This window comes from Lathamus discolor, chromosome 15, assembly GCF_037157495.1.
Source record: "Lathamus discolor isolate bLatDis1 chromosome 15, bLatDis1.hap1, whole genome shotgun sequence".
Taxonomy (NCBI): domain Eukaryota; kingdom Metazoa; phylum Chordata; class Aves; order Psittaciformes; family Psittacidae; genus Lathamus; species Lathamus discolor.
In genome coordinates, this window is record NC_088898.1 from 7,035,442 (window position 1) to 7,062,115 (window position 26,674).

Consider the following 26,674-nt stretch of genomic DNA (forward strand, 5'->3'; position numbering starts at 1 on the left):
GCAAATATATGAGTCCAGCACACCCCAGTGTTCTCACTCCTCATTTATAGCAGCATATGGAACAGAAAACTCACGCACATGGATCCAGCTGCCTCCCAGACTCCCGCTGTTTGCCTAGTCCCACTGGATTCCTTCTGTGTTCAGAGTCAAAGGGCTGCAGCGGTCTTTGATGACTGGACTCACAATATGCTGCTCCAAGAGCTGAAATTCAATTTCTTTTACACTTAACCTCAAAAGTTTTCATGAATAACATTCAGCAAATCCTACCTCAGGGAGGACCCGAGGGGCCAGCAAATATCAGTTGCTTAATAGGGGTAACTCTTTACTTGTATTTATTGATTTCTATATGTCTTTCTAATAAACTGAGGACCTGAAGGATGTTTCAAGACAGTTGTATGGATGGAACCATGGATGGAGGGCCAGGTTACTGAGCACAACTCATCATGCATTGAATAAATAGGGGCCAGCAGCACAGCTTCACTAATGAAGCAGCAGAAGAGAATCTCAGCTGTGGGAGGTGGGCATAAGTCTGCAGGTGAGATCAATACACAGTGATGTTCACAGGGGGCTGATATTGGGAGCTGGACCTAGCCACATGCCCTCTGGCTTCCCCTTGGTTATTTCCAAGTGCTCTGTGGAAAGGAGTAATGGAAGAGAGAGGTAAGTCTCTTGCTGTCCTAATTGCTTTCTTTTCCTTATAGACACAGGCACAGCTCTCCTTATGGATGTGCAGACTTTAAGGTACATTTCAGCCTACAGTGACAGAGGGGCAGCAAACACAGATCAGATCACTCAACAGAGCAGCAGAGCCTGAGGAAAGCCAGGGCTCAGACGCTAGACAGACAAAGCACTGTTACAAACAGCCAGAGCCTTGCAGGCAGGAGAGTCTCATCTGCGCAGTATGAGGGTCATGGTCTGTCCACAAGTTCTCACCATGTCTGAGTCCAACCCAGGGCAGGGATTTCAGTTAATTAGGTCTGTCCTCTCATCAGGTGTAATGCCGTTCTAGTAGGCAGTGGATACCGCACAGGACATGGGAAACAACATTGCCTGCAGTGAAAGAAATAGAATCATAGAATAGTTGGGGTTGGAAAGGACCTTAAGATCATCTAGTTCCATCCCCCCTGCCATGGGCAGGGACACCTAATAATATGCGAGATCCTCACCAGTGTTTGGCCATAAGCCCTGTTCCTCTGCCTGCTTACCCCCAGCACAACAAGGCAAGGATACCATGCCTGGGCTGCAGTGACTACTCCTTCTGCATCAAGCTGAGACCTGGCCAAGCTGCTGTAAGTCTTAATGTTAAGTTTCAATGCCTTATGTACCACATCACGTGGTGCTAAACCAGGAGGCAATCATAAACTTGGGGAAGTATTTTGGTGCCTCAAACTTTAAGCATAAGAGCAAGTCCCCGGATACCAGAAGTTAATTCTACGCATGAGTGTTTCCTACAGGAAGGATGGATTTAAGGATGTGGTTAAATGTTTTCCTGAATCAGAGCTGTCGATGGTAAGGAATGAAGAAGCATCGCTGAAGATGCAGTTTATACCTAACACTTGGCACATTAGGCAGCACTCATGTGGTTAAAACCCACTTTTTCATTAAAAATTATAATTGGGGGGAAAACAAATTAGAACCAAAATGAAATAGGCTTTTTATTTCCCCCGTTTTACCAAGAGATTATGTATTTCCCAAACACAATTTCTCTAATCCATACCTAATGCATTAGAGGCATTCTGCTATTTTGCTTTAGACAAACAAATTTCCCACCCAGTGTGGGATCGCAGCCCTGTTCCAGAGAGAAAAACAAGTCATAATAATACAGAGGCCACTAAAGGAAAATGTTAAAATAATTAAAATATGAAAGAAGCTGCTGTCTTCCTGGGATTTCAATTTCAGTGGTGCCTGAGGGGAGGGGGTTGGATATCTCACACTGATACACTGTTTGATAAAGTGTGATAAAGACTTAGAAAAATTGGCAGATTAAACTGAAATAAAAGCTGCGGATGTTTGCATTTGGAAAGCTATTAAAAGCAGTATGATTGAGCAGCAAGAAGCTTCTCTTTTATGCAAGAATGCACCGGAGTGGGATGTTTGCTGCACCGATGTCAAGGAGATCAAAAGAGCTGTTTTTGTTAGTGGCACTAACTGTTCTTTTTGGCTGCTGGTTTAGATGTGCAGTTTAAAGCCTCCAGGATCGTGCTGTGCGGTGATGCAGCCGCACATGGGACCAAAGCTCCAGGAGAGCCGTATGGTCATGTCCTAATGTGATGTCTCCTTTCAGAAGAGGCTCAAACCCCATTGTGGCAGCTGTACATCAGAGATATCAGACTGCATAGCACCGAGATGGCTTGTCCAAGTATCTTTAAGATTCTTTCCTTCCTGGTGGTTTTGCATTTATTCAATTGCCTTCAAAACAACATCCCTTTTTAAAGCTGGTTCAAACTCTTGTCATCAGGATGCTGCCTAAAACTGGAAGAACAATTTAATAGATCATTCTTTACCTCCCTTATTTGTTAACAAGCCATTTTCAAGATGGAGAAGAGCACATACCCAGATGAATGCCCTCATTTCCATGTAAAACTGCAGGTTGACTTAGAGACTGGAGGGTTAAAGCAGGTAAAAATGAAAGATCTGGTAACTAAACAGAACTTGCGACTGCCTGATTGATCTCCCAGCTCCAATAACTGGTTACAAACTAAGTGGCTACTGACAACCAAGCAGCCCGTGGACCAGCCAGAGTCTGAAATACTCTTGCATATTTGTCAAACGGCCACAAAGAGAGATGTTTGTAGAATTAGAAGCAGTGATGATAGGGTCCATTCTCTGGAAGATGTGTGTGAAAAGCAGCATTAAAACTGAAGCTGACAGCAGTACCTACATGGAGACCCGATGCTGTGAGGGAGCCATTCTGCATCCGGCCTTCAAGCAGCAACATGAAGGCAGATTGCTGTGCCTACACCTGCATTGCCTCCAATGGCAGCCTCAGCAGCCAGCTACCCCTGGCAGTGCACATCCCAACACGAGGGCTGGGCTGGGTGACAAGCCTGTCTAGGACCAGGGCATGCAGAGGGGAGGTAGCGCACTGTGAGAACGCTAGGGTTAGGTCTTGGCTACACAGACGCACTTACTTGTTCTCTTCCTGAATGCTGGAGTCATAAAACGATGATCTGTAGGTTATCTGTAACAAGAAATCAAAGCAAACACTGATTCAGCAGAGCCACGGGTCACGCACACAAGCAGATTTCAAGTTTACAGCAAGTCTGGCTACTTTTCTCCCTCTCAGTGCTCCAGCTCAGACTATCCTTTCTTTTTTTTTCCAGTTGCCTCCCTCTGGCAGCTTTATATTGGTGACCTGAGGGTGCAAATTAGATGTTTGAAAATACAGCAGTTAAATCAACAACTCTGAAGTGTAATAGAGGTCAGGATAGTTTGCTTCCAACTCAGTAGCTCAGATTCTGCTTTGGTTCGTGCTATCTGCATTTTGCAAGGTCCTTTGATTTCGGAAGAGGGTGAAAACGGGGCCCAATCCTCCCTCCATTCAAACCTGCACCTCAGGGAGTTTTTATTTTAGGGAGATTTACTTTTAGGCTTCTGAAAGGAGGGATGGATTCCCTTGCTTCACTCCCAGTAATTTTCTGGGACATTCTCCCTGTTTGGCCTATGTCCTTTGCCCTGGAGCTCTTCTCCTAAATCTATCACAGCCACTGGGCAAAGGAACACATTCCCCGCCCTGATTTTTTGGTGTGTCCTGCTGCCAATCACTCCGAGTGCTTGGTCCAATTACATCTTGTCTGTCTTTAATAGCCTCGTTAACATTTGGATAGGCTGGTGTGTACTGCTGACAAAACACCCCCCATAGGGCTAAATAAACACCAGGCATCAGGAGAACCACAACCAAGAGCTGCAGAATGGGGCTTCAGGGAGAATATTTCACGGTAATATCTGAGCTTCGTAATTGAAGGCTGACTAGCGTGGGGGAAGGAGCGATTCAGCTCCACTCTCATACACTGGAGACTTGGTTCGTTTGTCTTGATTAGCAAAAGTTTAACTATCACATGCCTTTAATTAGTGGCTTTCTCAGAAGACTCATCGGTGTGAACAACCAGAGGCCAGGCACAGATGGAGGCTGGACTAGGGGGAGGGAGCTCTGTTTGCAGGCAATCTTGGGCAACAGTCACTCAAGCCAGCAGCGGAGGGAATGAGAATAGTCTTTATGCTGGATATTGCTTTGCAGCACTGATGGCAGAGGAATGGTGCTGTAAAACAGGCATCTGCTCTGTCTTGAAGAAGAGGGATGTGAGCACTATTAGAGGGACTCTGAAAGAGGTTACCCTTACAGCATCAGCATGCTAAGGTAGTGGTGCAAGCCAGCATCACATTGATGCAGTGGTTGCAATGTAAGAGATCAAACCCTTTGGTTTTTATCCCTTATATTTTTCATCACACCTATTTAAAGCATAGGCTCCTTAAGGGGGGAGAATAGTTAAAGCTGACCCCTCCAAGGTGCCTCAAGCCCCACAAGCACGTGAGACTCAGCTAGCCCGAAGAAAAGAAAATCTGTGAGTCTCATTTGCTAAGTGATTCTAACAGGTACTTTGGAAGAGGTGCACTTTGAAGAAAAGGAGGCTTGAGAGGGGTGTCCTTTGCTCTCAGTCTTTCTCAGTCACTTTGTACGAGAGATGGGTTGTGTACAAATAATGCTAAACACTGGAGCTGCTCTACAGCACTGGTAGTGACAAATGGCACTGTGGCAGAATCAGATGCCTCCATAACCAGAAGCTGAGGTTCTTTGGAGAGAGCTGATATGGTGTTGTGGGTGTGCAGGGTTGAGTTCTTTTGGAGGACAGTGAAATAGGCAGAAGGGAGAATTTAGGGAAGGTCATCAGTGACTCTGAGCTGTTTTTGTGCTGCCCTTTTGTTTCAGAGAGGTTTCTGTTGGGAGATTATGGAGCATCCCTCATTGGGACCTTTGTTCTCTCTTTTGTCAGCTAGCCACAGATGTAAACTCCCAGAGCTGTTCCATCTGAAATCGTTGGCCCTCATGTAAACAAAGCCATTGAATAGAGAAAAAGCCAAATGATGCTGGGGGCATGTGCTTCATTCTGTCTCAGAAAGCTACATCTTTTAATGGCTGAGTGATCCCGCATGCACCTTGGAGATGTCTGGGCTATTAGGGAGAGTAAACAAGTCCCCACTTTGCCTTTCCGACACTTTGTTCGTTTCCTCTCCCTCCTTCTTTCCCTTATTCTCCCATGCCATTTCTGCTTTCCCTAATTTATCATCTTCCAGTCTGTGTATCCTGGAGGCAGAGAACTTTTTTCCCAGGCAGGATCCCTGCACTTCTAAATCCTTTTATTTTACTTCAGATTCTTTCTGATCACCTCCGGGCTGTGTGTGCACACGCGCACATACGCATTTGTATGTGGCTCTGATAACATTTTTGTCCCTTTTTGTACATTCTTTGAGTTCTCTAGTCCTATTTCTATCAATCTTGAGTGGAAATACATGCTTTATTCCCCCCTTTCCTCTCCTTCTATCAATCCAGAATAATAAACAGCTTGGATTTCCTATCTCTCTGATTACTTTTCCAGGAGACTTTTACCTTCTAGAGAAGCTGCATTTTCTCTCCTCTTTTTTACTTTCCTTTCAAAGGAATCATCCTTTTCCTCCCTTGGTTCCTGCCTTCTCCTCCAGTGTTTTATTCAGGCTGTGGATGATTGTCTCCGTACACTGCTTTTATGCTATGAAATGAATTGCTAATGCAACCCCTGCCGGGAGAAGCATAGTCTGATCTTGTCCTAAATAGGCCCCTGTTTGCAGGGGATGATGTATAAATGTATAGACTGCATCATTATATATTCACTTAGTGGAACACAGGCCTCGAAAGAAGCCTCTGCTTATTCCATAAATGAATTCCTGGGGAGAGGAGATGCATCCAGCCTGAAGGTGCCTTGAAGTCCATTCCCGCACTCTCTGGCATGGCTGCTCAGTGAAGCCCCACATCAACCAGGTGAATATTCATTGCAACAGGATCTGGAAAGGTGAGGGGAGACAATCCCCTCACCTCTGCATGGCTGTGTCGTCTGCAGGGGATGCAGAATAATGCTCGTGCCAGATATGCAACCTCCTTGCCAAGGAGCCTTTCCATGAGCTCACAGCAGATGGGAAGCCCTTGCTCACAGCACTTCCAGGAACCATTCCCTCTGGGCAGGGGGGGGAAGCATCCAGGTCTGCAGACTGAGCCCTTGAACTGCCTGGGGGGATGAAGTGCTGATCCTTCTTCTTGCAGCAAAAAGCACCAGCAGGGCTTGAGCAGGATATGATCCAAAACCTTGCGTTAAATGCAATGGTGAGATTTCCCCTGAGCTGCTTATAGGTTTATATAAACCGAGAATAAGAGAGACTGAATAGGATATAGGAAACCTTTCCCCCCCAGGGTCTACCACAGTCATCCTGCCTGGTCCTGGCGCAGCCCCAGAACCGCCCCATGGGTTATATCTGAAGATGGCAGCGGAGACACTGCAGCGTGTGGGATGCACCCTGGATAGCGCTGGCCCGTTTCCAGCCAAATCCTGCTATGGTGTTGGTTTAGACTGTATTTTCTGGCACAAAGGGGAAAAAACCAAACTGCAAACTGGAGTTTCCATTGTTTCATTATATTTTTTTCCTTCTAGGCCAGGCTCTGGGCTTTTCTCAGAAAAAAACCCTAAACTGTCCTATTGAATCAAGTCACCATCAGGCAGCGCATGGCCCAGAGTAGTCTGTTGTTCTGCTGCCATCAGGTCTTATTCATCAGCCTGGCTCAGTCTCACCTGAGTTCATGCTTCTCTAAGCTAAACCCCAGCCCTGCAAATAACCTCTGTCTTCCTCCTCCTCAATATAGCCTTAGCATAGAATTACTTGAAATTCCTATATGTGCTGCTTGTGTCTGCAGTACAACTGCTTGCTAATGGGCAAGGTTCATGCTATTCCCATTTGCATTAGTAAGACACATGGGGCATATACCTTTTTTTTTTTTTTTTTTTTACAAGAAAGGAAAAGCTGCATGTTTTAAAGTATAAACAGAACCTGGTGGTTCATTAAATAACTGTGACAATTGCAATAATGTTTTGCAGATTACAGGAGAAGGAACTTAAGGAATGCATTTTCAGAACCTCAGCACTGCGGATTTTGCTGATGCTAAAACTCTCCTTTGTTACTGATGCTCTTTCTGTGGTGCTGTTAGTTTGACGCTATTTGAAAACCTTAAATGCACAGAAAATCCTTCTGCCAGACAGGGATGTTCCTTTCTACCTTCTAGTCTGCCCAGGAACCTCTCAGTTCCCTGGGTATCTTTGCACTTGGGTAGAGATCCAGCTTTTGCAACTCTTTACCTGCAAGTCAGCAACTTGCTGGAATCATATTAGAACCCAAATGAACAGTAGCACAAGGGGGACCTTGTGCTGGAGACTGCACCAGCTAGACTCAGCCAGTGTGGTGACAGTGTGCTGATGAATAAGAAACCTCATCAGCCCAAGCCTTCTGGTTCTCATTACAATGGCAGGAAAAAGTTCTCCAGCTGGGAGGCATCTAACCACCATTTAGTTAAGGGTTAATGTGATATCAAATGAAGGCTATCTCACCTCCTTAAAGCCATACATAAAGCAGAAAGACAACTAGATTGAAGTTATAAACCCAGTGCTTTCTGCAGAGAAAGCAATCCCCTTCCCAGCCAGTTGCTAGAGCTCATCCCACCCCTGCTTGCAATGCTTAATGCAAACCCTGACCCCCTAAAGCTTATCCCTTTTATAGTGTCCCACCCCTGCAGCTGCTTTCACTCTGTTGCAGCACCGCTAGCAATGAGGCAGGCTTCTCCTTGCTGATAAACCAGAATGGTACTAGGGAAGGGAAGGGAATAATATTTCCTAGTGAGGCATTGCCTTCCTTTTGTTGCCTTGCTCAACTCCATGCTTATTTCTGCCTCCAGTCTCATAATCTTCCACTTGCCAAAATCCTTCAGGAGCTCTCAGGAGTGGAAGGTTCGCCTAGGTGAAGGTATCAGTGTGTGATATGGGATGGACATTTGCCTGTGGAGAAAGGCTGAACCTTCTGGTATGTCATGATTGTCCTGCTGTGCGTCACATCCACTTGCAGGTGAACCAGACTGGAATTCAGAACCAAAGACCTGGCTCCAGCCGTGCTCCTTGTCTGGCTCTGTTAAGAAAACTCCAATATCACAGGTACAAATTCACCAGGAATGTAACCCTATCAGCACAGGTTTGGATATTGTGGTGTCATCTAGTTGACCCCATGGTCCATGTCAGGTAAAGCTCTCCTGTGGAGGGCACTGGCGTGCTTTCCCACTAACCAGCTCACCCCTGCATGCACACAGAGCAACTAGATCCCTGGTGCTCATCACCTTCTGGAGGGATGTAGAAGTTGTGTGCGGAACCCCAGTGACTCTAAAGGCAGGAAACAGGTGAGAAACGTGACATAAAAGGCAGTCTTCTTGCCTTACAGTGATCTTCCACTTATGTTTCCCCTTGTACTTGGTGTCAGAGTCCCTTTCAACCTTCACGCCGTATTGCTATGGATTACATGCCTCTATTAGTTACGTACCTTAATTCCCACTTTGGGACCTGCTTACACTGTCTTGCAACTTGCTCCATCTTAGTCATCACTTCCAAATTAGCTGAACTTGATTGAGCCAGATCAGCTGCAGCCCTCATGCACCAAGGCAAAGAAAAATCAGTCAGGGCGCTCCCTCCTCTGCAAAACCATGCTTTAAAGAGCACTGTGAATCTGAGCAGAGCAGAGGCCACATCGCTCCTGGTGCTGATATCAGAGTTTAATAGGGTAAAAAAGTTGACAAAGCTGAAAGACTGCGTTATTCAGATGTATTTATTGTGTTGAGCCTTCCCTGCCTTGCCCTGTGTCTAGACAACACCTTAATAAAAGCAGCAGCGACTGGCAAGGGTGGGGGGGTCGCAGGTTGGTGTTCTGTTGCCAGAGAAAAACCAAACTAATGGCATCAGTGTGGGTTCACATGGGTGTAAATAGAATTAAGCACTGGACCCACGAGCATGAGGGCTTTTGCTGCACATTGAATATAAATGAGTGAAAGAAGTTGTCCATAGACAAACTCAAAACTGTTGAGCTAAAAGGGCAAACCGAGCTGAGCTGCATTCGCTTTGCCCCCTGCATGCCAAGAAAGCTTGTTTGAAGATCTGCAGAAACAAGCTTTCCCCCTCCACTCTTTTCTTAGGGAGTTGGAGTACTCTGTATAGTGCTTCCCCTTCTGTGCAGTGCTCCCGATTTTATTTCTCTTCTGGTTTCTTGGTTTGTGTTTCATGCTTCTATATTGCTGCAGTCATTCCTTTTTGTATCTTCTAGCAATTGTCAGGGAGTTAAAAACATCCCCCCAAACATGCTGCAAACTAACTTTGCTCGGCGACACAGACGCCTACCCCGACGGAAACTCAAGCTTGTTTGCTTTATTTAAACCTACCCCCACTGCACACACGCTAGAGCTTCGCAGATGCCTGCAGTCTATTTACCTCCTGGCTTGTTTCTCCTGAAATGGCCAGTGGAAACGGCTCACATTTTTGTCTTGATAAGAATCCAATCATGGAAATTGATTGAACTTCTTCCCTGAGCTTTTTCTCTTGCATTTACACTTTTCAACCAGCTTGAATTGTTTAATCTGCAGTTAATTTAGAGACATACAGCCGTGGCTCTGATGTATCAGGAGATCAAGATAAATGGCTGGAGTGGGTTTTATGAGCAAAAGTCTCTCTAGATTCCAGTACATAAATCATTTGTTGTGAAATCGCTCATTGTCTTTAGGCAATGTCATAGTGAAAAATTCAATCTATTCATGAACAGAAAGTCAAGGGATTGGGAATGGTTTGAAGGGAAAGACTCCACGTTAAAAAAAATAGCAAAAAAAGAAGAGATTTATCTCTTAATGCTCCCCTAACACAGCTTCCCTGCCCTTGTGTTGCAGTGTGGACTCTGAAATTCAATTTCACACTCTTTGTCCGCAAAGTTGAGTGAATAGGAAGCAATGAAGATGTCCCCAGGGGAAGAGGGGTGTCTTTGTTTGTATTAATTTCAGGAACATTTTCTCTCTCCTTATTCCCTGATGCAACAGAGGAAATCTGGAAAGCAGCCTGCTGATGATTTCTTACTGAGGGCCAGACCGTGATCCCTGTGCTTGCAGCAAGAAGTTATTTACTACAGGCTAGGCTCTTTCTGCAGAGTTCAGGCAAAGAGTGGGTAAAATGCAGGCCCCAGAAGAGACTCTGAAAGCTCAGTATACAAGAGCTTCCCCATTTTTCCTTTACCTTTTCCTCTGCTACAGAAAGTGTCTCCTTTCACTTGAGCTACAGCCTCCCGTGTTTCCACTGTGACGGTTTTGTCAAGGTGGTGGAGCTGACCTTGTCAGTGTATGGAGGGGCTGTTTGTTAAGGATAGAGATGGAGACACCCAGGACTTCCAGATCAGAATGACTTCTGGAAGTTTGCGTCTAAATCCAGTTTTCCATTCTTAATACTGAATCACAGTTGCAGAAGACACATTGGGGATACCCATATTGAAACGGGAGTGGATCTTTGGACTTGGAGCTAGTCAGGGAAATGATGGCCATAAATCCCTAAGACCAGCATCTTTCCCTGTCCCAGAAAACTGTGGCATGAGCAAAGGATTGACAATTTACCTCTTACAGTGTTCCCAACAAACTCTTTTCCTAGAGAGAGCATGGGCTCATTGCCTCCTAGAGCGAAGAGGTGAGGGGGATGTCCATATAGGATCAAGGCCATCTTTATTAAGAGTTTTGTATATATTTAGGTGGCCTAAATTCCACCTAAGCCTTTATGAATTTCTTATTGGATGGTTCTAGGTCTTCACATATCCCTAGTCAATAGGGAAACACTAGGCTTAGGGACTTAGAGATTTAGGTAGAATTTAGGCCGTCTAAACATGTCCCTTTGAGCCTTTGTGCTAGTTCTAGGGGCTCCATTTTCTTTCTCTGTCCTTTACTCAGATGGATTAATGGAGTTATTCCCCACCTCCCCTTGCCTTTCCCCCCTCCCTTCCCACTCTTTTATCCTCAGCTTTGTATCGCAGCCTGGAATTGTCTGCAGACATGGCAAAAGAGTGTATTTATCAGCCCAAACCCATGGTCTCATGAAAAAGAATGTTTATTCATTCTGTGTAATTCAGCTCCTGGAGTCCTTCAAACATTAAAGTTTTAATACTTCTCACCTGGAACAGCTGAGCTAGCCGGGAGAGATGAAGCTTTGATGGGAATACTTGCTACACATCTCTAGCCAAGCAAAGCAGTAATGTTCCTGTATAATCCCCATAAAAAAAGGACTCTCTTAATTGTTGGCAAGATTTTGCCTGTGAAAAGGCATTCAAGAGGTATGCAAAAAGGCATCTACACTTTGCATCTTTGCCGTACATGACCATCACCCAGGTGACTTCTCTTACCATGGATGCAGCGTTTACTTTGTGAAGCAGAAGCAAAACTACTGCACTGCTTGGCTACTGCGTGCAATGTCAAATGCAACAGGGAGCCTGAAGCTAGCTAATTTCAGTCTAACCTAAGGCAACAGTCAATGTGACTGCTCTGTGCTCCAGCTGCTCCCCAACTTTGATCCATTTAATTTGGCAAAGTGATGCTAATGAGATTTAATTGACAGGAAGGCCTATGTACAGGGCTAGGGGTCTTGATAGTGGGTGCTGAGGCAGGTACCTAAGCTCCTTGGGAAATGCAAGTGTAACAAAGAGTCTCAAAATGTTCCACAAGTTGCCAGCTTCCAGAGGAGTCTTCAGGAAATGTGTTTATTATGCTGGTATGTGGTTAATAAACTGGGATTTTTATGGCTACTTCAGCAGATAACAAATGCGACAAGATTCCATCTCTAATAAGCAATAAATACATCCCTTGGCACCGCTTTGGCCTGCCACTAGTGAATCTGGTTTATCCCAGTTTTGAAGACCTGGAAAACTAAACAGTTGACAAAAACTGATTAATGGTTTAAATAAGTGAAGTACCCTTCATGTCTGAACCTGTTCTCTGAACCTAATACAGAGGAAAGGGATAAGTGGCTGTTAACATTGGGTTATACAAGGTGGTCCTCACAGTATGCAAGTATCATTTGAGAACAACAAATGCAACTCTCCTGAAGTGATTTTGAGAATCACACTAGAACGGGTCAAACTAACCAGGAATCAAACTGTGGAGACTCAGAAATATGGGGCTGGAGGAAACTTGGAGAAATTAATCCTTTTTATCCATTTGATGGAGACAGTTTCAAGCTTACTATGGGTACCATGATGGGTATTTAGGCAGTGTTAAAAACCTTCTTGACCTCCTTAGGTACTTGCTTGAGTACTTTGCTGTCTTTAGAATTGCAACACTTTCTCCTCATCTGAAATTAATTTGATATCTTCCTATTCTTCCCCAGTATGTAAAACTGAACAACGTCTTTCCAATGGTGCCTTATATATTGAAAGACTGTTATCATATTCCCAATTTAATCTTCTCATTGTTGGACTGGACAAACCCAATTCTTTCAGTCTTTCTTAAATCATGTTTTCAGAACATCATTCTTGTTCTCTTCTGGCCTCCTTCCAGTTTTTCTGCATCTTTCTTGTGGGTTGGTGCCCAGAAGTGTGCACAATATTCCAGCTGAGATCTGACCAGCCGCAAATAGAGCGGAATAATTACCTCCTGTGCCTTTCATATGACACTCTTGTTAATACTATTCCAAAATGAGATCTAGCTCCTTCTTTTTTTCCACAAGGACATCATATTGTTGACTTGCACTGAGTTGGAGATGCACACAAAATCCCAGATGGCTTCCAACAGCCCTGCCACAAACCTAATTCTTCCCTATGATGTGGGAGACAACCTGCAAACCTTGGACAAGAATCCTGATTCCTCCCGACTCAATGAAAGGCAGCTTTTCGGCCAGGAGGTGTTTACTCAGACCATGAAGTGTGAACTGCTGCTTTTATTTGTCTCCATTTACAATGTGCATCCTAAAACTGTTGTCCCTTCCTATTAGCTTGAACAGTGCTGACAGCTCAATTTTCTTTGTAGGATCCTCTGGTCCATCTCTCCCCTTATCAACCTTTGCCATGCTCTTTCTAGGAAAGATGGTAGAACAGGGAGAGAGAAGGTACATGGTATTCAGTACTAATTGAGTATTTCCTTGCCAGGTTATCTTTGATCCTGAGAGTGACACACACTATCTTTCCAAGGCCACATTCTGAAACGTTTTTAACAAGGAAGAAGCAAGTTCTGAATAGAGTGACATTAGACCTTGTCTGACAAAAACATCAATATCGGTGCATAATTAATGCAAGGATCCACAGTAACGTGGATTGAATATGGACGGAGTACTTTCAAAAATCAATTTGCTACCTGCATTACAAACACTCCCGATTAAACCTGACAAGGCAAAACTCAAACACAGGGTGGTGAAAAAAGAACGAGAAATTAAAAAGCCCATAAGCCAGATCGCTGAAACGTGATGCTGGGCCAAAGTCCTCGATCCCTTTTTCTTTCTGATCTGGTTATAGGATCAACTTCATTCACACATGCAAGGTCCATGAGGGATGCTCATGGGTCTTCTCTCCACTCATCCTCCAGTTTGACAGAATCACCATAAGCAGCAGTGAGACACTGTGCACCCCTGGATGCTCATGTGCAGGATCCCAGCTATGCCCAATGTGTTGAAGGCTTCGGTGGGAGTTCAGCACATGGTTTATGCCTGCACCCCACTTATGCTACTGGATGAAAAAAAGCTGCAGCCAGATCTATTTTATGTGGAGCATTGTATCAGAAGTGCTGTTTCCTTCATTGCAGCACCCAAGGGATGATCCAGCTTGTGGCTGGGGACTGTGCTGTTGAAAGTTGACCCATTCATTACTTTTTTTCCATCAAACACAGCTTTAAGATATATGATCCTAATTTGATTGAATCAGAGCAACTATGTCCTCTCCTCTTTCTCTTACACCTTTGCATTAAGCAGTGTTTGTGGGTTATGACTGCAACTGGTCCAGCTGTAAAATCAGGGTCCTCCTGGGCAAGCAACTCTGCTGACAGACTCTACCCACAACCTGAGACACCCTCTTGTCATTGTTTGCCCTGCGCGGGAAGGGTTTTGACAGGTTCATCCCAAATTTGCAGCTGCAAGTCAAATAGCGGCAGCATTTGCCTTGTCCTAACCCCTTTCTGATGAGATTCATTATTACAAAGCTGATGCCACAACTGTTCCTTTTAACCCTCCCAGTGCCGCAGGCAATGTGCAGAGCAGGCTTGCTGACACCCTCTGCACTTTGTAGGGGGCAGCTCTCAATTGCAAAAGCTACCAACCTGTGATGGAGTGTAAATTAGGTGACACTGCATTTTGCTCTTGCAATTAGCCTGGTACTTGTAACTCAGCTTGCTGGGGTCAGAGCACTGCACTCAGTCCCGTGCCTGAAGTGCAGATGAGACTGGTGATGCTGCCTGCATTTCCTTTTGTGCATAGTCTTCTGTTAGCCCACACCAGCACTTCCTGGAGAACTTCAGAGCATGCTCAGGGTACTGAGATGGTTAAACAACTTATTTGTCTCTGCTTGCTTCCCAAGTTCTCCCTGGGATTTCAGTCACTGCCATATGTTATATTACAGAGTATGAGAAATCAGACTGAGGTGGCAATTTTAACACCCTTTATTCATGCATCCTATTTTTACACTGATAGATGTAAGATATGCAAAGTGTAATTCCCAGCTGAAGCAGACTCAGCACATGCTTCCTGCTGCCTCAGCCAGGGATGGAGGAGGACCAGCTAGGGGAGCTGGAGCATGCAACTGGGATACGCAGCCCTGCAGGCAGAGCAAGCCCTGCCCGGGAGTCCCTGCTCCATGGTGCATGCATGCCTCTTTTTCACTGCTGTGTGAGCACAATCTGCTGCAGGTGGATAACAGCTTGAGGTTTGCTGGTGGTTTCAGTTTGGAAGTGACATCTCCTGGCAGCGATGAGTGAAAGCCACCAACATGATGGCAATGGCAGAATAGAAGGGAATGGCTGGTCCGACTGCCGCTGGGCAATTTCAGCTGTGGAGGTCTCAGAGGTGTTAGCAGAGCATTGAACCAGAAAGTGGTGGCTTTTCCCTTTCTTCGATTGCTCATGAGACTGTTTCTCTGTTTTCTTCCCCCAGGAAGAGTGCAAATTGCTGAAGATTTTGCACTTTTGGTAGTTTCCTGTGTCTTAAAGAGGCAGTTAAGTAAAAAATCAAAGTTCTGCTTTGTTATGGGTATAACGAAAGGACTTGGACATGAGGCTGTTGGCATCCTTTCTACCACAGAAATAGAGTCGCTGCAATGGGAAGAGCTCAGCAGTTTACCTGTGTGGCAGAACAGCCATTTGAGTTAAGAACTGATGGATTCCTGGGTGAAAGGAGAGTCCTGAGCATGGGCAGCAGAGTCCTCCTTCCCTCTTGGGAAAAGCGTGACCTGCCCTTTCCTGCCACAGAGCTCCCTGAAGCCGCAGTGCAATTCCCTGCTCTGCAATGTGACTCTTGCAGGAACTGGTTAAAAGGCTAAAAAAGAACCATTTCTGAGTTCGATTGGAAGCACTGTGTGACTACGAAGCACATTTACATGAATGTCTGAAGTGAAGAGTTTCGGAAAGACGGTGGGGGTGGAAGCAGAGGAGACCGTAATTATAGCAAAGCCCTGACACAGATGCTGAAGCAGATTCATGTGGGCCAGGAAGGAGGCTGAGCAAAAAGGGGACTGTGGGGAACTTCCTGACACAAGGGAAAAGCACGTGTGTCCTGGAAAATGCGAGTGGGGATGGCAGGGGCAGAGCACCTCCTCTGAGACCTGCGAGCAACCGGAGCTGAGAATGAGCATCTTCCCCACTGCAAGTGTGAGAGGTGTTCACTGGCAGCACAGGGTGAGCTGAGCTTGTCAGCGTGGTGCAAGATGTCAGAGGTTGCTCTGTGAGGCTGAAGGGAGCCTGATCCCAGCGAATTAATCTCTTGGACTCACTTCGGAACCTTTTCCTGTGATGGGCACGTTTGCCGCATCTGTGATGTGTGAGCATGCTCTGCTGGCTAATCAAGGGCTGAGGTTCATTAACAGCACTCCTTTACCCAATGACTTATTTTCACAACAAAACCTCTTATCCTTGATACCTCTGACAAAAGACGGTCTGAGGTAGGAGACACAGCCCTCCTTTTATTTGGAAGTCAGTCTAGAAATAAGAAGTATGTCCCAGATGTAGTAAGGGAAAGCCTGGGCAGGAGGCACTCCATGCACAAGGACACTACAGGAGTTCAGACTGGAATTACTACGAGAGCTTTGCTGTGACATGATAGACTTTTAGCCAGCCTTGGGCTGCTGGGCACGAAGGAAATGGGAGGAGAAAAACCAAGCTGCTTGCCAGGGTGGGGAATGACAGGTGAGATTGGTGCCACTGAATGTACTTGTGCCTGTGTGTATGCTCACATATGTACAGATAACAAGGTGTGTGTGAATATGTCACCACACATGTATATACATGCGTGCTTATGTTTGCAGACACACAGACTCTCATATGTGTGGTTTGTGTGGTTATGAGATAAAAAACCTCCAGTCCCAGATTCAAACAACAGAACAGCAAAACCTTTTCCTGAACACTTGATTCAATCTGTTGCAAAAGGTCTGCTTTTATATCAATGTATAAAAGTCTCCAAAATCAAGCTACAGTTTGCATGTTGCACTGAGCTTTGAGACCGTGAGGACACTTTGTGTCTTTAATGGCTTAAAGCGTCAGAGACTGCAGTAATATTGTCTCGAAACTCAACCGTATAAACCACCAGGAAGGGAAGAACAATACAACATCCCTAAAAAATAGCGGCATTCAGAAAAGTTTGGTGCTCCATCCCATTAACAGAAGGGATGGATAATTAGGCTGGACAAAACAGCATAAAGTGTACACCAGGGAGTCATCCTGAGAGATAGGGAGCTGGGCTGCATGATCTAAGAGGTCATTTCCAGCTGTAACAACGAAGAACCTGATGTTTTTGAGTGCCTGTTTTTGCAGCGTTGCTCACTACTAACATCTGACACCTTCCTCTGGATGCCTTCCCTTTTTTTCCTTCTCCTGCTTGCAACTGATATCAACAAGACTTCAATGGGTCTTTAAGGGAATGTTGCAAGGCAAAAATAAAACAGACACCAGCTCTGTGCCAATGGGAAGGAGTGGAAGCAAGCCAGGAGACTGTGTCTGGGGTGCTAATTAGAAGAGATTTCCTGCCATGGTGATACTGTTATTTATAGACTTGAGTGTGATAGGGTGTTTTATAGACTTGAGTGTGATAGGGTGTGAATGAGTGTGATAGGGTGCAAGTGTGGTAGGGTGTGAATGGAGCGCCCCAAACCGGGTGCCTCCAGTTAGGGAAACAAGTGTATTTTAAATCTGGCTGTTAAAACTCCATCCCTCAGGAGGAGCAGGCACATACATATAGATAAAGTCTTATTTACACAGATAAGTGCTTATGTGAATGTATGAACTCACATGCAGAGAGACTGGGAAACTTGAGAAAACATGGCTATTTTCAGTCTTGTGCTTAGCCCTTTCCCTCCTAGGAAACACCAGTCCCCTTTTAACACAAGAGATAACCCACTTTAATATCCTTTTTTAACCTGCAGCTGCTGAGCTTACCAACCAAAGCAGCCTGCCCTGTGCAAAGGCTTCCGAGCACTCTGGGATGCTCAAATGGAGAGACCAAGTCTGCACATCTCATGCAGGCTGCTTGGCAGGGCTTGGATGGAGCAGATGGCAGTGCATGCCTCCACGGGGGTCGTAAATCCGTGCTGAACAGGGCTTGCCACTTGGAATGACACCCTGTTCCCGAAGCTGGGGATATATTTGCGGTGTTTTACGCATTCCTCATGTCACTGGCACAGTTAAACCCATGCGGGCTGGTGCTGTTATGAAGTACCCCGTTGGCTCTGAGTTAAATTGGGGTTCTGATCTAAAAAGAGATTATGCAGAAGCAGCCTGCGCTTGCTCATCAGATCCGCTCCTTCTGGGTGTTCAGAGTCATAGCAGCTTTTGCTGCTAATTAATACAAGCGTATAGTGCTTTTGATTCCCTATAGCACCGTGGAGCTGCCATTGTGATGGGAGCATGAGCTGGCATCCCATCTGCCCCATTTTCCCCAAATTCTGTTTGGAGAGATAAATCTGGATCAGCATTGCTTACCTGAGGACAGCAGAGCAGGAAGGATGCAGCAGGGAGGTACATTTTGCTCTGCTGGGCTTTTAGGACTGATGATCAAAACCTTCGTTGCTTCTCAAAAGCCAAAGATTTAAGCTCATTTTGGTTGAAGGCCTTTCCATCCCTCCACAGCCTGAAGAAACCAGTTTAGGGGACAACTGCAGTTGTGTTGGTAGGTTTGGAAGGGGTCTACTATGCTGAGGGTGGTGCGGATGGATGTGATTAGGTGACAACCTCATTGCAGGACACCAGGTCAGACAGCATCACCCTCAGGGAGGTGGGAGGGGATGGAAATACATTTTTACTTTATGTGAACCCATATTGCCTACTTTTACTGACAAATGATTCTTCATTAATACGAGAACAGAGCGAGTATCCATTTAGGTAAAAAATGATGCTGGAAGGAGTTTCGATGCCTTGTCACTCTAATAGTAATACTAAGAATTTAATTTCTTGCTCATGGGTAAGTCTGATGCCAAAAAATACAATCAGGCAGCTGCAGCAATTCAGCCTCTTTCTAGGGGAGGATCCAGTCCTCCCGTCACTGTAGCACACTGAGCTTGCGGGGAACACAGACGTCTGATGGACATCCTGATGGATAAAAGAGTCTGTGACACAGGGCTGGTGCAGCCCATTGCTTGGGCTTAGATTCGGCTCTTGAGCCTGCTGCAGAGCACCTGCACCCACCTCTGTGCAGGCTTGGAGTGGTGGTACCAGGATGTGGTGATGCTTGTTGATGCCTTGAACAAACTTGGTGCATTATGTACTGCAAAGTCATTTACAGATTCACAATAGAGCTTGTAAAACATGATTCCTTGTCCTTTTCTCTTGCTAACAGAAAGGGCTGCATCTTGCAGCATGTGGTGCTAAGTGAGCTGCCAAGCAGTTAGCACAGAGCTTGGGATCCAGGAGGCATCCCAGGTGGCAAGGTGCTTTCTCACACTTGGTACCACAAGCCCTGCCAGTGGGAAAGAAGCAATGCTTGGCCTTCCCTGGCCTCTCAGAGAACCAAAAAGGCATCCCCATAATCTCGTTCCCTTACACAGAAAGAGCAAAGCTGCTTTTTTGCTCGTTCATAATCAAAGTTTGGGCAGTTATGTGAGCTGTTGGATGCAATTTCTTGTCTTCCTCTGTGAAAGAAAGAGACAGACTGGGAGATAAAATTTCTTGGTTTATTGAGGTTTTTTTCCCTTCCCTTTCTCTCTCTCTGCTTCTCTTTTTCCCTTGACATGTTCTCCCCTCCTCATTTTCCCTCGAAGTCAAACTACAGTTCCTCATCAAAGAAGCTCTAATGGGATCACATATTTGACCAGCTGCCAGGTAAACTTCCAGTAACCTCTAAACCCCTAAACATTCCATTTTGGAGGATTACAGGGAAAATGTTTCATCTTTCTGATAGAGAAGCACCAAAAATTGAGAGTCGCCAGCTCATCTTCTGCTGTTCCAGTGGAAGGAGCTTGGGCAGACTATTTTTAGGTTACAAAGCTGTACTTTGCTAAGATAAAAGCTGTGGCTCTTTCAAAGCAAAAGCCTAAAAGTGTGAAATCCATCAAGTCTGTTATCCCAGCGAGCACTGTGACATTGTGGGGCTGAGGCAGTGGCGAGCTGATGTCTGGGTGAATGTAAGCCCTGTGGAGGCTGGGGTCTCCCTGGTACCCACTGCTAATGGCAGCCTCTGACACTCACACTTAGGAAAGATCTGTCTCAGATAGAGACCCAGCTTCTCTCCCCATGGTCTGTGGTGACTTTGCAGGCAGTGAAGGGGATGTAGGGCTTTTTACTGGGCCATTGCACACTGGTAGCTGAAAGTCCGTGCTGCCAGGCAGGAAAGAGATGCACACACACATCCAGGGATCTCCTGTCAGAGACACTCCTGATCCATTTTACCTATGTACATGGTGTGGGAAAGGACCTACTTAACCCGTCTAAGTGAGGAGGAATTCCTAAATTCCTCCTGTGAAGAAAATGTTAATACTCCGTGGGGAATGGCAGGTAGGGGTTTGGGGAAAGAGTGCTGTATAAGGGCTGTATGAATACATGCAGGTAGAACTAACTTGAGAGCATTCCGATTTGTTTACACTGCTGTGTTTTTATTCCCCAGGAAGATGGCCATTTTGACAAGGTTTTCAATTCACTGATACTAAAAATACATCCGTCCCTAGCATTTTGAAATTGCCTAAAGTGTCCCAGTTAGGTACTTTGTGAGCAAAAAGATATTCTCATTTCTTCCAGTTTGAAGCTGTAGTGAAGAGCTGTGGGAAGAGCAAAACAAATACCTGGTTCCGAAATAATTTGACCCATTCTGCTTCCCTATTCACAGCCAGGCGTAAATTTCCATCCTCATTCACGGTGAAAGATGCCACTTTTCATCCCTATAATCTCAGAAACATTCACAGCACAGGACCAGCCTCTTTCCAGCTCACTCTCCCTTAAATTGCTGTGTGCCTTGATCAGCCCTCATTTAAAAATGAGACGCTTTTATTTCTTACAGTCTTCAAGTGCTGATGCAGGATAGGAGTTTCGCAGGCACCTACACCCAGTCTGCAGAGCTTGGCTAGAGATCTCTGCTCTGAGCCCTGACACGTCACACTGTGCTGCCGGGAATCACAGACCCAGCGCTGAACAGACCTCTTAAGCCTTTATGTACTGGTAACATATGTGACATTTGCATTCTCTTTCTGATCAGAAGACTTTGTTCTTATGTGAAGATGTCAGAGCACTTTATAAATATGAATTAATGTATGCTAATGGCATCTTGGTGTTTTATAGTTAGGAAGGCTGAAGTGGTGAGAGGCAAAGCAGTGATGTGAGATGTGGTCAGTGAGGGACAAAGCTGGGGAAGGATCCTGGAGTTCATCATTTCCCAAGTGCTGCTCCAGACACAGGACCAAGAATGAGCAAATAGAATATGTGATGGGAGTGAAATGTAAACAGCTCAGGTGACTGTGTTTTCCCTCAAAAGGCAAAGGAAATAAAGAAGTTACAGTGATTTATTTATCTAACCCTACGTCAGAAAGAGAAAGTAGAAAATACATTTTCCTATGGAAATGTGATTATCGTTTATTCTGTTGAACTGATTTCATTTCTCTATGAAGGTCACAGTCCTCTGCCCTTGAGGAAAAAAAAAAATCCTTTCAGAAATGGAGTTGAAAACCAGCAAATTACAGAAAGCAGATGAAGTTCTCATCTGACTTAAGCTTCAAGGATGGGATTTTCAAAGATAACTAAGGGATTTAGCAGTCTGATTTCCCAATCTGAAGCCCAATTGTCCTTGAATGAGGTCTCCCCAGGCATACCTGGTCCAGGGGGAAATAGATCTCCTGGAAATGAAAAGGTGCTAACTCCACAAATGGGCCTTTAGAAAAACAAGTCCTCCAAGTAATGAGGACTTTCATGAAGTGATGATGTGTTACACAGGCAGCAACAGACAAAACCCACAACAGGGTTGTTTTAAAACATCTGTGTTGAAGAATGAGCTAAAAAAAGGTGTGTGTGTGGGGGGGGGGGGGGGGGAGGCTGTGATGTTGATCAGTTGAGCTGACAACATCCAATAATTCTAATGTGATAAAAGATCCTGAAACATCTGTCAAAGCTATTGCTAACCTTGCTTTGGGGAAAATTCTGCCATTATTGACTTGCTGGTTAGAGAGATGTGTGGGGGGGGCGAACTCTGGGGAAGCAGCCCAACATTTAGGGGACCCGTTCAAAGAAATCTCACTAAGATTGCTAGAATAAGTTAAGGGAATCTTTTCTCCTCTAGTGCTATGTTCATAATCCTGTGGCCAAGAGTGAAACATCTGACTCTTTGTTGACTACTGAAGCTGTGTCTTTTCCTGACTAAGAGATGTCCACACTCTCACTGAGATCATCTGGAGGGGGGCATATGGATAAGAAGTATAGCATGCCACTGCTGATGCTGGGTGCATGGGGAAGAAGATGCTGAATGTCTTGTTCCAGTGCCTGTTGAGCAGTGCTACACCCACAGGCATGTCCTTGCTTCCCTTCTTCCCAGCTAAAGCCCATATACGGATCTGTGCCTGTGCCTCAGACATGGCTTTGAGCTGCAAGCGTGAAGCTATGTAATTACACTGGGAATCTCATTCCAAAGGGGAGAAAAAAAAAAAGGGTGGGCAGGGAAGGAGCTGCCAAGTTTATTATCAAGGGGCTTGGGGGGTGTTTTTTGGCTATGGATGACAATCTACACGAAAGTCCCTTTCGTACATTCATTACTGGAGATTTTATAGCCTAATGAATGTGACTCATCTGCGTAATCGCATTGTTTTCCAGTGCTCCAGATGTTGTGTGGAGCACCTCTGGCTCTTGATCTCCCATTTAAACATTTCTTGTAAACACCAAAAGCTGTTTGTTTGTTTTAATGTTCTATCACATCCCATTACCCAGTGAAGGTGAAAGATTGAAATGCAACATTGTCTTTCCAACAGATTTCCCCCCCCCCGCCTTCCTCCCTCTGCTTCCCCTGATGTATCTATGTCTAGTGTCTAATTAGTATGCACTGGGATGCAGAGACTCCTCTGTTAAATACCTTGCTGTTTTCTGCTTGTCTTGATCTCCATAAGCAGGCGGATGCTACACAGAGATCTGGGGCCTGCATGCCTGCTGACTAACATCCTTTCTTACTGCTTCATGTGAGAGTTCAATATATCATTGTACCAGGGATACAGTGCCATGGGACTTAGCTCCCTATCTTGTACAGTTATTCACATCAGGGAAAAATAAATATCAGAGGTAAATGCTGTCCAGTTGCATTAAATACTTGCTGCAACCACATTAGACCTTGTCTAGAAGCTATTTTCAGTCCTGTAGGCCAGTCAAACTAGCTTAATTCTGTGAGAGCTTCTTGTAACACCAAAGTAGATGTGGTTTAACACCTTTGGATGGATGTAGCAGGTTGAGTTTTAATCTAGATAGATATAACAGCAAGCAAATGTTAAGCATAAGTTAACCGTAGGTTAACTTAGCAGGGTGGTTCCAGTGTTGTCAAAGTCACATCTGATTTAATTTTATATCTGTTATGGATCTGGATCTGCTGCAAGTCTGGTTCCTGGAATAACTTGGGATATCTGCAGTGCATAAGACATTTCTAATTTTACAGGATTTGATGCAGGAATGTCCAAGTGAGGTTTGCCTTGTAGTCATTCTAGCAGTAGGCACCTACTGCAGTCAGCAGGTGTCCGAAGAGCACGGAACCTCAGAAGTCAGCTGTGGGATGGTAAGGGAAATTTGAAAATCCAGACAGAAAAATGTAATAATAAAAAGGAAATCTTGAAGCAAATCCCATGATGGAAAGCAGGAGTTGAAAGGAGACTTTTTAGCCACAAGACAATTGAACAACCTGGGAAAGTCTGGCAAGGGAAAAGTGAAGACCAAAATAAGAGCCAAGAAAGTACCAGGGGAGAGATGGGATGGTTATTTCAGTGAAGCTTTCAGAAGTGAAGCTTTAAATATTGCAAAACGATTATCAACATATTAGGGATGGGAGATTGATTTAGTCTTCTGTTCTTTGGAGAAAAATGATGAAAACTAATAACAAGTCTAAGGTATGGCAAAGCTGCACTGCTTGCTTCAGTCTTAACAGATAAAGCTTAGAGGATTGTGGGAGATTAACAGCCGATGAAATGAGTCTTTGGAGTCTGTCAAACATGGAGTTCAGGAGCCATCTGAGCTCTCTCTTGCTTGAGTGCTGCAGCGCTTTCACCAAGGAGAACGTGAGTTAGAAACCTTGGGGGATACTGTACCTACAGAGGAAAACCAGACTGATCCCCAGGGAATTGCCAAGTAGGGAAGGGCAGGGGTCACTGGGAATCCAATGTGCTACACAGATGTTCACAAAAAGAATTCTGCAGAAGTCAGGTACATTAAATAGGACACCACAAAGGAGAGGACTGAACAGTTATTTACTTCTGAGAAGGAAGCTGAGAGACTCTTCCCTAAAGGAACTGCAAGAATCATCTTTCTGCCTCTGAAGGTGGCTCCTGTAGCCTGGTACGTCAACAGCAGCTGTGATCTTCAGTCGCTGTTTTGTTAATAACACATCAACAGAAATGCTGATGGTACAAGGTTTTGTTTTGTTTCTCTTACCCATCTATTAAAACAGTGGGTGACATACAAAAATGAAGATAAATCTGCTTTGAGTTAAATGCTTCATGCAGCGGAGGAGAAGCAATTTAAACACTATCTGAGTCCTACCCTCTCAGATTGGGATGGTTTTGGGTTTTTTTAAGAGGAATAAAGGAAATTCTTCCAAAAGAAGTCTTCTAAAAACCATAATTTGTGGTTATTCACTGTGGTTATTTTTTTATCAATCCTAAGTACTTTCTTCCAGTGTTGATATTTTAAGCATTACTGATCTGCATAAAATATTTTTAATGGAGTATTTTAATGGAATATTTTTAATGGTTGAAAACCTCCAAAAAATCTGAAACATTCTGTTCTGATAGAGTTGAATCTTATAGGGAACATTTCATTTGGGTTCTATTTCTTAGGACAAAAAAAAAAAATCACTTCAATTGACACGTTCCTCAGCATAAGTTGATTTCAATAAAATGTCATTTTTTGTCAGGAAGAAAACTATTCCAGCAGAACATTTCTCACCCTGCTCTAGTTATGAGTTATTGCACATATATTCAGTACTAAAAGCTATATCTGTGCTTACATTTTAATAATTTCTTCTAATTTCATCCAACTTCCCTGAGCTACTTCAGATGTTTAATGAATGGAGCCAGATCATTTCCCACCCATTTCTCTTGACATTTTTAATCAGCAAACCCTATTTCTCTAACCAGACCTTGATTTTATGCTGTGTTTGTGGAGTTCAGAGGCTGTAGTTGATGGAATCCCAAACATGTATTGGTATTATTAATAGAACCGTATTACTAAGACTTAGCTGAAATCAGGCCATATTTTGCCATTGCTTTAAGTGTCCAGAATCCAGTACATTCCAACCGCCAGAAGTAGGAAGCGTTGCCACCAGCTCTGTACATGTGGGAAACTGAGGCACAGAGTGACACAAAGCCATCTCACCTAATTTTAGCCATCTAAAAGGTATCTAGGCCAACTTTGTCATTTGGATCCCTGTTAGCATTAAGCAGAGAAACACCTTCAGAGTGTGAATCACTGAACGTAGTCATACATCATGGGCTGGGGCGAAGCTTTCTTTGGAAATCCCTCCCGCACTCCACTCACTGTAGCAGCAGCCTATGCAACCTACTTTAAAACTTTTGTGTAGCTTTGGTTAGATAAAAATGGATCTCAGCTTTTGTGATAAGCCTAAGGCTCCTCAGAAAATCTGTGGTGGACTCAGAAAGTGAATGTGTATCTCCTGAAATCAAAGTTAATGCTTTAATCACAAGGTGGCACTTCCTTTCATAATCCTGACTCTATTTTGTTTCAATAATTCAGCACATTTCCTTCAAAGAACAGGAGTGGGACATCTGCAGAATGCCGAAAAGCAATTATTTAGTTGGGCAGCCAAATCATACTAAACACTTCTGCACTCCAGACTTCTGAAATCACGTGAACTTTTGCAAATGCTCCTGAGAGATGCCACAGGGAAGATTTCCTTTTCAGAGAAACGATCTGAGAGTAGAAAACATTTCACACAAGAGGAAGCAACATATGTCACCACAACCAAGGAATAAATAGGGCAAAATAGCAGGGGAATAACAAGTTTTTCTCTTGGTGGCAGGACTGTTATTGTCTGAGCCCAGGACACTCAAACCACAAGGCACATGCCCAGTAAATCTCTTGTGACAGATTTTCTGACTGGAAAACCCGCTTTCATCATAGCTGCTTTTTTATACAAGTTTAATTGAGGACCCTTCAAGCATGTGCTCATAAGCACATGGGAATAGGTGATAATAAGTATCTACATCATCCATCCGCTTGCTGGACAAATAACACACCCTCTTCATGGACCTTGTTCCAGATGATCCAGAATTTGCTCTTATGCACATGTAAGGGGCTTCACCGTACTGTCTTCAATGCATTCGCTGCTGGGGAGAAGGCTCGTTCCTGCCTGGCAGAAGCACAACATGGTCAAAGAGCTCTGGACATGAACAAAAGGAAAATGTGGAACATCCACAGGAGGACCATACCTCAGGAATCTGCTCACTGTATGCTAAAGAAGAATTGAGAGACTTGGTCCTACTTGGGGAACCTCAAACAGCCTGTATTTCCCATCCTTGCATGTTTATTCTGTGTATTCAAGCACCATCTCAAGGATGTCTTTATCACAGCCACTCTGCAATGTGAGTGACTGTCCATGGTACAAAAGAGTTTTTAGCTTTGAGCTATAAGACAAGACAAACCATACGAAGAAAGCACAGAGGGGAAGAAGTGATTTCCTCAGTGTCATCGGGAAGATCAGTGGCATGGCCAGTTTGAAACCCAACTGTGCTAGGCTCT

At 44.6% G+C, this 26,674-nt stretch overlaps 1 long non-coding RNA gene across 7 annotated transcripts; it reads left to right on the forward strand.

Annotated features, from left to right (window-relative positions):
- The first annotated feature begins 545 nt into the window (after positions 1 to 545).
- On the forward strand, positions 546 to 18,475 carry LOC136022327 (uncharacterized). 7 transcript variants are annotated; one of them, XR_010616129.1, is made up of 4 exons: positions 546 to 660; positions 8,137 to 8,222; positions 8,375 to 8,461; positions 15,201 to 18,475. It is a non-coding gene; the product is annotated as an uncharacterized LOC136022327 (long non-coding RNA). The 7 variants fall into 7 exon arrangements; XR_010616125.1 differs by lacking the exon at positions 15,201 to 18,475 and adding an exon at positions 13,576 to 14,653; XR_010616128.1 differs by lacking the exon at positions 15,201 to 18,475 and adding an exon at positions 13,646 to 14,653.
- The last annotated feature ends 8,199 nt before the right edge of the window (positions 18,476 to 26,674 follow it).